Source organism: Panthera onca, chromosome D3 (genome assembly GCF_046562875.1).
Source record: "Panthera onca isolate mPanOnc1 chromosome D3, mPanOnc1 haplotype 2, whole genome shotgun sequence".
NCBI classification, from domain to species: domain Eukaryota; kingdom Metazoa; phylum Chordata; class Mammalia; order Carnivora; family Felidae; genus Panthera; species Panthera onca.
The window spans coordinates 58,703,004-58,715,039 of NC_138350.1; the positions used below are offsets into that span (position 1 = coordinate 58,703,004).

Here is a 12,036-nt window from a genome sequence, read left to right on the forward strand (position 1 = left end):
TGTAGGAGGGCATTTCAGGCAGCAGAAACAGCTGGAGTGGAACAACACCCAGAGCGGCATGAAGATATATGATATGTTTAGAGAATTTCAAGGAGTCTGGTTAGGACAAAATATCATGTATATAGGTAGCATTGGGTTGAGCTGTAGAGCCCCAATCCTCAAAGCTGAATTCAGGCCATAATATGAAGGCAATGGAGGGTATTGCTGAGGGTATTGGACTTTATTTTTCAGGTAGAACTAAACCAGAATGAGGATGGAAGCAGGAAGTTCTCATGTTCAGTTGCATATCTGACTGAGGGTTCTGAAATGGAAACAATAAAAAATGAATTGAGACTAACTTATTGGGCCAAGAACAAGGTACTGAAATTCTTTAAATTAGTGTAAAAGTTGATATATTTGTGACCTGGATAACTCTTTTACATTGCATTGTATTCTCTTTTATCTTGAGATGCTTTCCCACAATGTCCTTATATTTAATATGTAAGTTTTATGAAATTTTAGTCCTAATATGAAATATTTATATCAGATATTTAGGAAGGCTTGCATAAATCTAAGCAATATATTGGGATCCATGATGTCATAAACATTTAGGATATCTCAGAATTTTCCAGGGCAGTTGGCTTATGTCATAAGAAATTAAAACACCATAGGACAAAGGTAAAATAGTTGGATGAGCTCTCTGATAAAATCATCTCTGAATTGGTAGTGAACATCACATTTCGCATGTGTATTGCTTGTGAGAATTATACAATATTCTATCTAATTATCATGCAGTGAGGAAGTACAGGATCGGAAGAAGAAAGGAAATGGACTAATGATGTAATGGAAGAAGTTCAACTTATCTAAGATTGTTGTCATCGAAATGTGTCTTATGAAAATAAGCATCTTTCAGGCAATTGAGTTTTCTGTAAATCTGAAAGCCAAGCTAGTCTCAGTCCTCCTTATGTCATGCCTAATAAAGGAGGATTATCATGCCCTGTTTTAAGGTGGAAAAACTTGGGCAATAAAGAGAGGGAGGAAACCAAAAGCTGTGAAATCAGTTGAGATTTGGGGCAGAAGTCATCATCTAATTCTACTAAGTTACTTGACAATTGTTTCTTAGTCAGTAATGGTGTGTTGTTATTACTGGTATTTCTTTGAACTTTTTAGGACTGGTATTTCTAGGAAGTTATAACAGAAGGTGGAGATTATACTTTCAGTGAATATTTAGAATGCTATGGGAAAATAATGCAAAGACCAACTGCTTTGCATCATCCCTAAGGCTTCACAGAAAATGACATTTGTACTGAGTTTTAAAATATGAATTGAGTTTTTCCAGATGGACAAAGGGAGGGAATAGTGAATTTCTTGAAGGTTTAATATGGTGTGTTCTAAAAAGGGTGTATAACAGTAGTGGGGCGGCTAAGCAAGTCTTAAAAACTTAGGTGGAAGCCATGTTAAGACTAGCCATGCCTGTCAACATGAAGACTTAAAATGTTTCTCTGGAAGCCATCAGATGGCCTTGGAGATCTTAACCACTGATGTGACATGACAGCAAATACTGGGTAGAGTGTGGAATAGTTGCACATGAGCATAAGAACACTAACTGTTTGACATACACAATTTTAAATACAGCAGCATTATTTATATGGTAGAATCTTCTATTCCAGACCTACTACAAAATAAAACAATAAAAGCACCACTTGACAATAATAAATCAACCATGATTTGTTGCTAACTATGATGCTAATTGTCATAGTCTATGGGTTCTTGAAGAGAAAATGATGATTTTAGAGTATTTCCATATATACATAACAACCTTTCAATACATTAAATTTGAAAAAATTCAACACTTTTTTGAGTGTATAAGCATATGGTAGGTCCTGTGCTGTAGACCAGCAATAAAATGTTCAACAGGATACAACACTTGCCAAACAAAGAGCTTCAATGTATTGGTGCAACCAGGTCAGTGACTAGGAAATATTCAGCCTGGTGTAGTTAGTAAGTGCTGCTAAGGGTGAAAAAAGGGAATTCCAGGGAGAACTGTGCATCCCTGTTTTCTTTACATTTTTGTGAAGGAAGGGAGCTGGCAAAGTGAGGCTTGCTGAAGGAAGGATTATTCTAGAGACTGGTTAACACTAATATATTAATCATAAAATTATAAAGTATGTTAGTTTTTTTAGGAGTGCCACAAGAAAATACAATGGACTGGGTGGCTTAAACAATAGAAATGTATTTTCTCAAGTTCTGGATACTGGAAGTCCAAAATCAAGATGTCCACAGGCTTGGTTTCTCTGAAGCTTCTCTCCTGCTTGAAGATGGCCACCTTTTCACTTTGTCCTCACATTAGCTTTTCTCTGTGCACTCCGAGTGCTTCCTCCTCTTCTCATAAGGATTGCAGTCCTAATGGATTAGACCCCTCCCCCTTATGACCTCATTTAACCTTAATTTAACCTCTTTAAAAGCCATACCTCCAAATACGGTCACATTACAGGTGAGGACTTCGGCATATGAATTTTATGGGAACACAATTCATAAAAAAAGAAATCAGCTATTTCTGTTTCAGATTTCATTTCACTAAAGTTTAACTCAGTGACTGGAGAGCTAAGTTGATAAACTAACTCAGGCAAAGGTGTTAACAGGTAACACAAATTTAATGTGTAATCTCTCCTGGCAGTATTTTCTAAAAAATGAGACTCTTTACATTTGATGTCTTGTATGAGAACTCCTGTCTTTAGGACAAACTGAGGTAGAAGGCAGTTTAAAGCCATAGATGGATTATGATGATACCCCAATTACATCCTTCTTAGGAGCAATCACCTGAGAGTCCATGCAAAGGGTCAGTCCTGCAGTCCTGTGCTGTTTTGTCAGAAAATAGAATTACAATGCATGGACTCCATACTTTACTGTGCTGAGATGTTGTGACTGCCTGCAAACTATTTATTCAGAGATTTGAACACATACACATGAACAACAGCATCAGAAGGCAGACTCTCTATGTTTCCTTTCTAGATGTTGGGTTGTCACATGCTCACAAAAATACTCCTAGCCTAAAGGGCTAAGTAGAGGTCTGGCTAGGTGTGATTGGAAAAATCTATAGAATGAGAAGAGTGGAGAGATAGAACCAGAGTTCCTCACATGCTCACAGAGGGCAGGTGTCCCCCAGACTGCTCTTGGAGGGTCCTTGAGGTTCTGTGAACCTGTTCAGGGTGCATCACAAGAGCTCACTACTTTGTTCCAGTCAGAGCAGCATGTTTCCATTGATTTACCAGCTAGGGTTCTGGCTGCAATGTCATTTGAATAAAGACTAACATCTTCTCAATCATAGGTTATAAAGCCAGGTTCTCAGTGACTTCAGAGTAATTGAGTTGGATAAACTTACAGGTGTTCTGAGAAGTAGTTAAGGGGACAAGGGGAAAGAGCAGTGGTCTCTTCCATGGATTGCTCTGCCCTTCTGGTGATTTAAATCCTGCCCATCAACCCATAGCCTCAGAATCTGCATTATGGCTCTTAAACCCTTATCTCCTACAGACTACTTAATTTCCAGTATGAATCTGTCTCTCCAATTAGACGTAGTTTTCTGTGAGGCAGGAGTCCTATGTTTCTTTTGTGGGCATTCCCACTGGGCATATTTTGCTTGACATGCAGCAATCCACTGATTTATACAGACATTTAACATGTATTTATCAGGCACCTACTATTTGCCAGGCACTCTTTTAGACTCTGGGTTTCCAGAGTTGAATAAGCTGTCCAAGTTTCCCATTCTCGTGGAACTTACCATGAATGCTCAACTAATTGATATATGAGGTTCCCTGTGTGATAATGTCAGTGTTGCATTCTGTAAGATCTAAAGATTTCAGTTTATAGCTAAGAATGTAAACAAAGGACAGAAAGATTCGCTTTCTGAAGTTTGCACAAATCCAATTCCTGCTTTCTTTCCCTTAGCACATGACAAAACTAAGGGGCCTCCCAGGGGCAGAAAGAATCCATCACAAGGGACCTGGAGTTATGTTGGAAAGAATTCCAACCAAAGAGATTTATGAGGCAGTATAGTCACTGCTCAAGGGAGGGGAAGGTAGTACTATAGCTTAAGATGTTTAAAACCTGGCTGCAAGAGAAGCAGGAAAATGCACCACAGGGAACAATTCCCTGCCAGGTTCTGAGGGATGGAAAAATGACTTAATGGCACTTTCACTGTCTTAACTTAGGTGATTTTTTTCTAGTAAGCAGACATCTTCTATAATTCCCTTTGTAAATAGACTCATAAGATATAGATGTGCCTTTCTCTTATGTGACTTATACAAACCACTATTGTTGTTGTTGTTGGCTCACAAAGAGTTGGAAGTTCATGATTAAGTGATGAAATGAACTACATAGGTTAAACTGAAAACCATTTTGTTACTGAAATCTTGGGTCAAATCATGCCAAATTCCAGAGGCCAAGAGGCACTCTGGGGCTTTAGAAACTCAAAGAATCAAAGAGTGAAAAAATTGGAAGGGGACCTGCAAGTTATCTATTTGAACCTTTGGTATTATGTCAATGAGCTAGAGGTTTTCATTAAAGCATCTATGGAAGGAAATAGGTTTTTGTAGATGGAAGAATTGTACATATTACAGGTTCCCTGGGCATCTGACTCCAGTCTTTTTAACATTATACTCCTCATGTGCTCTTTTCAGTTTTCTGCCAGAATGTCCTCTAGTGCCTCAAGCACTCAAGTCAATATCCCAACAGCAGTTCATACTTACAGCTAAGGTACTCTTAGCACTTCTCAGCTAGGTTAGCCTGATATTAAGCTCAAATCCCTCCTCATTCAGACAGAAACAAAACGAAACAAAACAAAAGAAGGAACAACAACAAACTTTCTAAATCAAAGAGGCCAATACTATTTGTTAATTCTTCTGAATTCCAATAAAATGCATTGTGTGTGCCACTCCTTTGGGCTTGGAATGAATTGCTTTGTACACCATCTTTTTTTTATGTTGACTTTCTTTGACCGTTTCCTGTGTGTTGCATGTGAATTCAGAAAGGTAGAGGCTTGATGGGTACTTAGTAGATTATGGGGAGAAAGTCGTATTTAATGCCAGAGAGACTGACTAGAAAGACAAAACAATCTGGGTGAGATTACTCTGGGTTGATCTATCACATCTTCAGGGACAGCAACATTTTCATGAAATCTAAATTGTAGATTTATAGGTCATATAGAAAATATGAATTTTTTCAGTTCATTTTAAGGAGCTGGCACAAACCTAATACCATGCTTGGTAAGGAAAATGTGTGTATGAAAACACATATGTGTGCACACACATACTACCAAATAATCACACTTATAAGTATAGCTGCAAAAATGCTAAGCAAAATTTTAGCAAATTAAATTCTGTGCCATATCAAAAGAATGATACACCATGGCCCAATAACATTTACACCAGGTGTGCAAGATGGGCTCACCTGTTAGGACAGCCATAAATATAATTTCTCCCATCAATAGGTAAAAAGAGAGACAAAAATGTAATTAACCTAATAATTGCCCAAATGCATTTCACAAAGTTCAAATCTGTTTCTTATTTTTTTTTAAGTTTATTTATTTATTTTGAGAAAGTGAGAGACAACCTGCACAAGAGTATGGAAGGGGGAGGGAGGGAGAGAAGAAGAGAGAGAGAGAGAGAGAGAGAGAGAGAGAGAATCCCAAGCAGGCTCTACTCTCCTAGCTGAGCCCAAGGTGGGGCTCCAACTCACAGACCACAAGATCATGACCAAGCTAAAATCAAGAGTTGGACGCTTAACTGACTGAACCACCCAGATATCCCAAATCCATTTCTGTTTTAAAATAAACAGACTAAGGTGAAAAAAAAAGAAGCTTCAGAATGAACTAAGAATACGGATAAAGACTTGTTTTCGAAACTATGTACACCTTATTTGACTACATAACTCCAGAAGCATTTCCAATAAATTCTGGGGGAAAAAAGGAGATGCCTGCTAGCACTGCTATTATTCAACAAGTTTCTGAAGTTCTACCTGATGAAATAGGATAATAAAAATATAGAGCTATAAATACTGTAAAGGAAGTGACAAAATACCATTACTTACAGATTATAAGATTGTCTACTCCAAAAACCCAGTGAATCAAAGAAAAAAATTACTTTGAGCTAACAATGAAATACAGTAAGATTTGCAGTTACAAAATAAGTAGAGAAATCTAAAGCTTTCCTACCCAGTGGCAATAACCACTTAGAACACATAATAAAAAAAAAGATTCTATTTGCCATAGCAACCAAAATAAAAAATATCAAGAAGCAAAAATGCATTAGTCAAAGAAGTATATAAAACTTTATCTAACTATATATTTACACATCCACATGCACGTGTATGTGTGTGTGTGTGTGTGTGTGTGTGTGTGTGCATGAGTAAATAAATAAACAGAGTGATGTCCCATGTTCCTGGATGGGAAGATACTATGAAAAAACTTACTCTTCTGAATTAAACCTTAAAGATGTCAATAACTTTTCCAAATATTTGACCTGAAAAAACTATACTACATTTCTTCTAACAAAGTAAATGATAAAATAGCTCATTTCAAGGAAAAAAAGACATAATCAGTTCATTGTTTTATTTTTTACAACTTCAAAAATCAAAACTGTATGATTCTGGTACAGAAATAGACTAATAGATCAATGAAAAATAGAGAAAGTATAGAAACCAGCCACACTGTTCATATCAGAATTTAGAACATCATACAGAAGCAATCTTAAAAAAAAGTAGGAATGTATTTTGTTTATAAACGCAGTTGGAAAAAAAACCAAACAAATGCAAAATTTGGTTATACTTCATATACTATACCAAAATGAATCACAAATAATTTAAACAGACATATTTTTAAACTTCAAATAATAGAAGAAATATCACCAAAGAAGGAAGTCAAATAGATTTTATAGATTTTACCAAATAAACTTTTAAAACATGTGTAGAGAGAAAAAAAAAGTAACTTCAAAAAATGTAAATAAACTACTACAAATATTTTCAAAAGATACACAGGATTAACAGTTTTGTTATATAAAGCCTGTCTTCTAATCAAGAAAAAAAGTAAGAAATGGGATATAGGCATGAATACATAGTTCTTAAATTTTTTTTAATGTTTATTTATTTTTCAGAGAGAGAGAGAGAGACAAAACACAAGCATGGGTGGGGCAGAGAGAGAGACACACACACAGAATCTGAAACAGGCTCCAGGCTCTGAGCTGTCAGCACAGAATCTAAAGCGGGGCTCGAAGCCAGGAATGTGAGATCATGACCTGAGCTGAAGTCAGATGCTTAACCAACTGAACCACCCAGGTGCCCCTAGATAGTTCTTTAAAGAAGATGTAAAAATGGTTAACTGTCTGAAGTATATAGCAATTTCCCTGAGAACTACACTTCAAGGAACTTTTTTTCTGAGAGAATATAGACGCATACAGCTGTGTTCACAGGCTTATGCAAGTTTAGGACAACACTGCTTGTATTAGCAAATAGCTATGGAGAGCTCGAATTCCATAGGCAAGAGACCCATTGAACAAGTGTTAGGTTGTCCTACCATGGATTAGGAATTATATTTTAGATGAAAAACTAATGATATGCAAGTAGTCTAATGATTTATTTTTAAGCAAAAGTGCAGGCAGCAGAACAACCTATAGAATAATAGATCATTTTTTTGTTAAAAGTTTTAAATGTTCATACATAAATATATGCATATGCTTCTTAAAGATTGTGGTTCATAATATTAACAATGACTAGATCTCTGGGGAATTACTGAACTACAGATGTTCCTTTTTATTATCTGCATTGTTTACCTATTATTGCTTTTAAATATATATTACTTGTATAAGATATATTTCTTTTTCCTTTAGAAAAGTGGTCCTGGACCAAATGCCAAACCCAAAGGATATTTTCTTTTGTCAAACTTTCTGCATCCTGCTTCTAGTGTAATTCCATGAAGCACCCTGCTTCTAGTCTAATTCCTTGTAAAATTTCAAAGGTTTACCTCTGACCCTAGGCACACACTGGTCTCCAACCCAAATTCCAAACAGTTCTGCTACTCACAGCCACCACGATATCTCTAAAAACAACCAACCACAACATTTGTAATATTAACTAAAAGAAGCAGATGCAACCATATATGCTACTTTTCATTATCTAGAAATTACAACATGTTTTCTACTCATAAAAGAAAAGGAGTCAGTTCTTTCACCTGTGAATTACAAAGTATACTTTGCATTAAAATTTAGGGATTCTAGACAAAATGTTCATCCAGGTGATAAGCACAGTATCTAGGCCCTACTATAGAGTTGGGAGTTCATGAAATGTTGGAAGAGGTCACTGAAAAAATGAGACCGTCAGTTGGCAACAAGCTGGGTCAGGAGAATCAGACAGTCTTCACTCCCTTGTCCTTGAAATGTACTTTCCGCCCACCATTCCCACACTAGGAGCTGTTCGAAGGAATCAGCCTTGAGAGAGTAAGGTGTTGACACCATCTGAACTAAATATGTGACTGAACCCAGTTAAGGTCTCTATATAAGGCCTTATGATTCTGGCTGGTGGGTGTGGAGATCTTCTCATCTTGCAGCTGCCCAAGATAAGCTTAATATGTAAATTCCCTTGCTTATTAGAAGTTCCAATTACCAGTCTGGATGCCTTGCCTCTTGAGTCTCCCTGCCCTCCGTGTACAAAGGCCCAGTTTGCAAACTAACATGAAAATATTTCAATTTTAATTTCTTTTAAAATTAGAAGATAAAAGGAAATACAATATATAATAATGATGATAATATTTCATTATAAATCCAGCCTGGATTATATTTGTCTTTATATCAACACAGTAATAAATTTATTTATTTATTTATTTACTTACTTACCTATTTACTTACTTACTTATTTATTTATTGAGAGAGTGACCTGTGAAGGAAAGTGCCTGGGGTTCCTTGAAAGTCACAATATAGTCGTGAGTGATTTATAGTCTAAGTAAAATGCTGACCTTCCAGAAGACTTAAAAACTATCTGAAGGGTAAGGAATGGCTCTCCCTTTGCTCATTGGCTACTCCCTTGGCCAACCTGAGTAATAGACTGCTGTCTGCCTTCCACTGAGCTCAGCTTCCAAATCCTTCCCATTACTTACTGTTGCAGCCACTAACAAGCTCTACTTTTCTGAAGCCAAGCAGGGTTTTCAGTTTGCCTGTTGTAAGCCATTAAGGGTGAAGTTAACTTACTATTTCTTAAATGGATCAAAAATATCTGAGAATATGACCTGCAACCAAGGTTTGTTTGTTTTTGTTCATTGTTGCTGTTTTGGTGATGGCTGCTTACAATTTTTGAGAACTCAGAGGTGAAAATGCTGCGTTTAGACTTCACTAAAATGAGTTGAAGATTCAAGAAAAGTGAATCCTTATCTAATGAAATAGAAGTACAGTGAGACTCCATGTTAAAAATTAAATTTGAGGGGCCCCTGGGTGGCTTGGTCGGTTGAGTCTCCGACTTCAACTCAGGTCATGATCTCACGGTTCGTAAGTTCGAGCCCCACAATTGGCTCTGTGCTGACAGGTTGGGGCATGGAGCCTGCTTTGAGTTCTGTGTCTCCCTCTCTTGCTCTCTGTCCCTTTCCGACTCACACTCTGTGTCTCTCTCTCTCAAAAATGAATCAATATTAAAAAAAATAATAATAATTAGGCTGCTAAAGACCAAATACCAGAAGATAGATTCAAAGTTAATATTTTGGAAGTGGGAGATGTCTAAAGGAAAAAAATGTGTAAACTTAGTAGTAAAGATACAAACTTCTGTCAAAAGATATATGTGTGTGCTTCTGTGTGTTTCATGTTGAATCTCAATGTAAAATGTATTTCATACTGTGGACCCTGGTCAAATAAAGTTTGCCAGAAGCACTATCAGGGAAAGACCCCATTCAAACTCAGGCCTTTGTCCTGTCCCAGAGGAAGAAAAGACAGGCCAGGGGAGTGGGAGAGGAGAAGGAAGAGAAGGAGATAAATGGCAAATGTTAGGGCTTCTTCTGAGCAAAACATCTGTTTAAAAAAAAAAATTAATCCAATGCCATTTTTCTTGAGAATAAAACCAAAGCAGATCCTGAAATGGCACTGACATTGGTGGCCCAAGTGTCCCCTACTGCTTTCTATTAAGTCTGAAAGAAGAGGAATAAAAGCTCCATGAGAGACTTCAGTTTCATTATGTTCCCTGCAGTCTAAAAAGCAATGGTAAGTGGCGTCAAGGTCTTTAAAGAAATCTGAACAATCACAACAGTTTCCAAAATGTTTACTTTGAAGGAAAGAACATGTATTTTTCTCCACATGAAAACAACAACAAAAGAAGCCATCATTCCCAAGTCTGAGTGCACAGATGAGGAAATGTGGGAAATGGGCTGGCAAGGCCTTGACTCATTGTCCAGGACCCCTCCCACTCAGGAGGACTGTGCTGGTGATAAAGCAGATAAGCCCTCACCTTCTCTAAAAACACCTGTCTTGTTTCACACCAGCTCCCACATTACACATAAAAACTTAAAATCTGTGCATGTGTGTTTTTAATTCACTATTTGAGATACATCAAGTGATAATCTCTTTGGAATTTCTGTTCATGTTTTATAGTTTTTGTTTATAAGATAATTTAGTTTCCACACCCAGATTGTAAACTCCCAGAGAGATGAGGCTATTTATGGCTGGCTTTCTTCAGTGAATGACACTATAATGTGGGGGCTCAAGAAGATGGTATTGAATGAATGAATGAGACTTCCATTAAAAACCACCACAAGAATTATTGTTGGCCTTAATTCCTTATGCTGATTTATTCCAATTAACCTCTATGTAGGTTTCATTTTCCTGAATGGAATGGGGAGTGACGCTTGATAATCTCTAGTCTCCCCATCCTATTAAATGTTACCAGTCTCTCTTCATACCAAATGGAACGTCTCTATGTCGTGTCCTAAATACATTTGAGCTTTATTGTCTAGAGCATTATTTCTTAGTGTAGTCTGAAGACAGGTTTCATCAATGTCACCTGGAACACTTGTTACAATGGTGGCAGGGATCCACATTTGTAACAGGCAGTCTAGAGGACTGTTTAACAAAAAGTTAATTAATGCATTCAGACACAAATTTAGGGAAATCTTAGATAGAACTGGATCTGGGGGAAGAACAGCAGCAGCACAGGAAATGGGGTTAGTGGGGTCCAAGCAAATCCTCAGATTGTTCCTCTGAGTTGCAGTGAATTTATTTTCACACACTCAAGGAATGGGGAAACGGGTCCATAGTAGAGCTGGGGGTATGTTGTCCCTGAGTCTAGTTGAACGAAGTTCTCCTGTTATTTAGGACAGTCCAAGGAATACATTCCTGAGAGTTTGAAGAACATCACAGTATTTGTTTGGAGTCAGACTATTTACATGTAGCCTGCCCAGCCTCACCTATTCAGTCAAGTTTCTAGTACCAGCCTTATAAGGTTACAGTGTGAACTCTGTTAAATCTATGAAAAGCATCCAGCAAAGAGCTAATGCTCCTGTGTTAGTGTTTACTTACATGTACTACTATCTTCATTCACTTATTTATGTCTCTGGATACATTGTCAATATTAAAAATTGAGATAATATAAATTATACCTAATACTTAGAGCTCCACACAGATTTACAAACATTACCCCCTTTTACTTTTCATGATTCTCCAAGACAGAAAGATCATCATCCATATTTCATGGACAAGGGAATTAGAACATTGCTAGGTGACATCACTTTCCCAATGTTATCTGGATGTACAAGTCACCATGACTACATGTACTAGTTTGGGGAAGGACCTGAAGCTTTATGAAACAAAGGCTTCAACTTTTAAGACTCTTTTAGGCCAGATGCAGGATATACATATACAGACGGTCCCCGACTTATAGTTTTTTGACTTGATGATGGTATGAAAGCAATATACTTTGAGTAGAAACCATACTTTGACTTTTGAGTTTTAATCTTTTTACCAGGCTAGCAATATGTGGTCTGATCCTCTCTTGTGATGCTGGGCAGCTGCTCAGTCAGTCACATCATCACAAGGGTAA

General features: G+C 37.1%; 1 long non-coding RNA gene across 1 annotated transcript in view; it reads left to right on the forward strand.

Annotated features, from left to right (window-relative positions):
* Positions 1-234: 234 nt before the first annotated feature.
* The window catches only part of LOC132665113 (uncharacterized), a 41,379-nt gene continuing 29,577 nt past the window's right edge, over positions 235-12,036 (forward strand). Inside the window, exon 1 of the long non-coding RNA XR_009603978.3 lies at positions 235-357. This is a non-coding gene — a long non-coding RNA (uncharacterized LOC132665113). The remainder of the gene's footprint in view (positions 358-12,036) is intronic.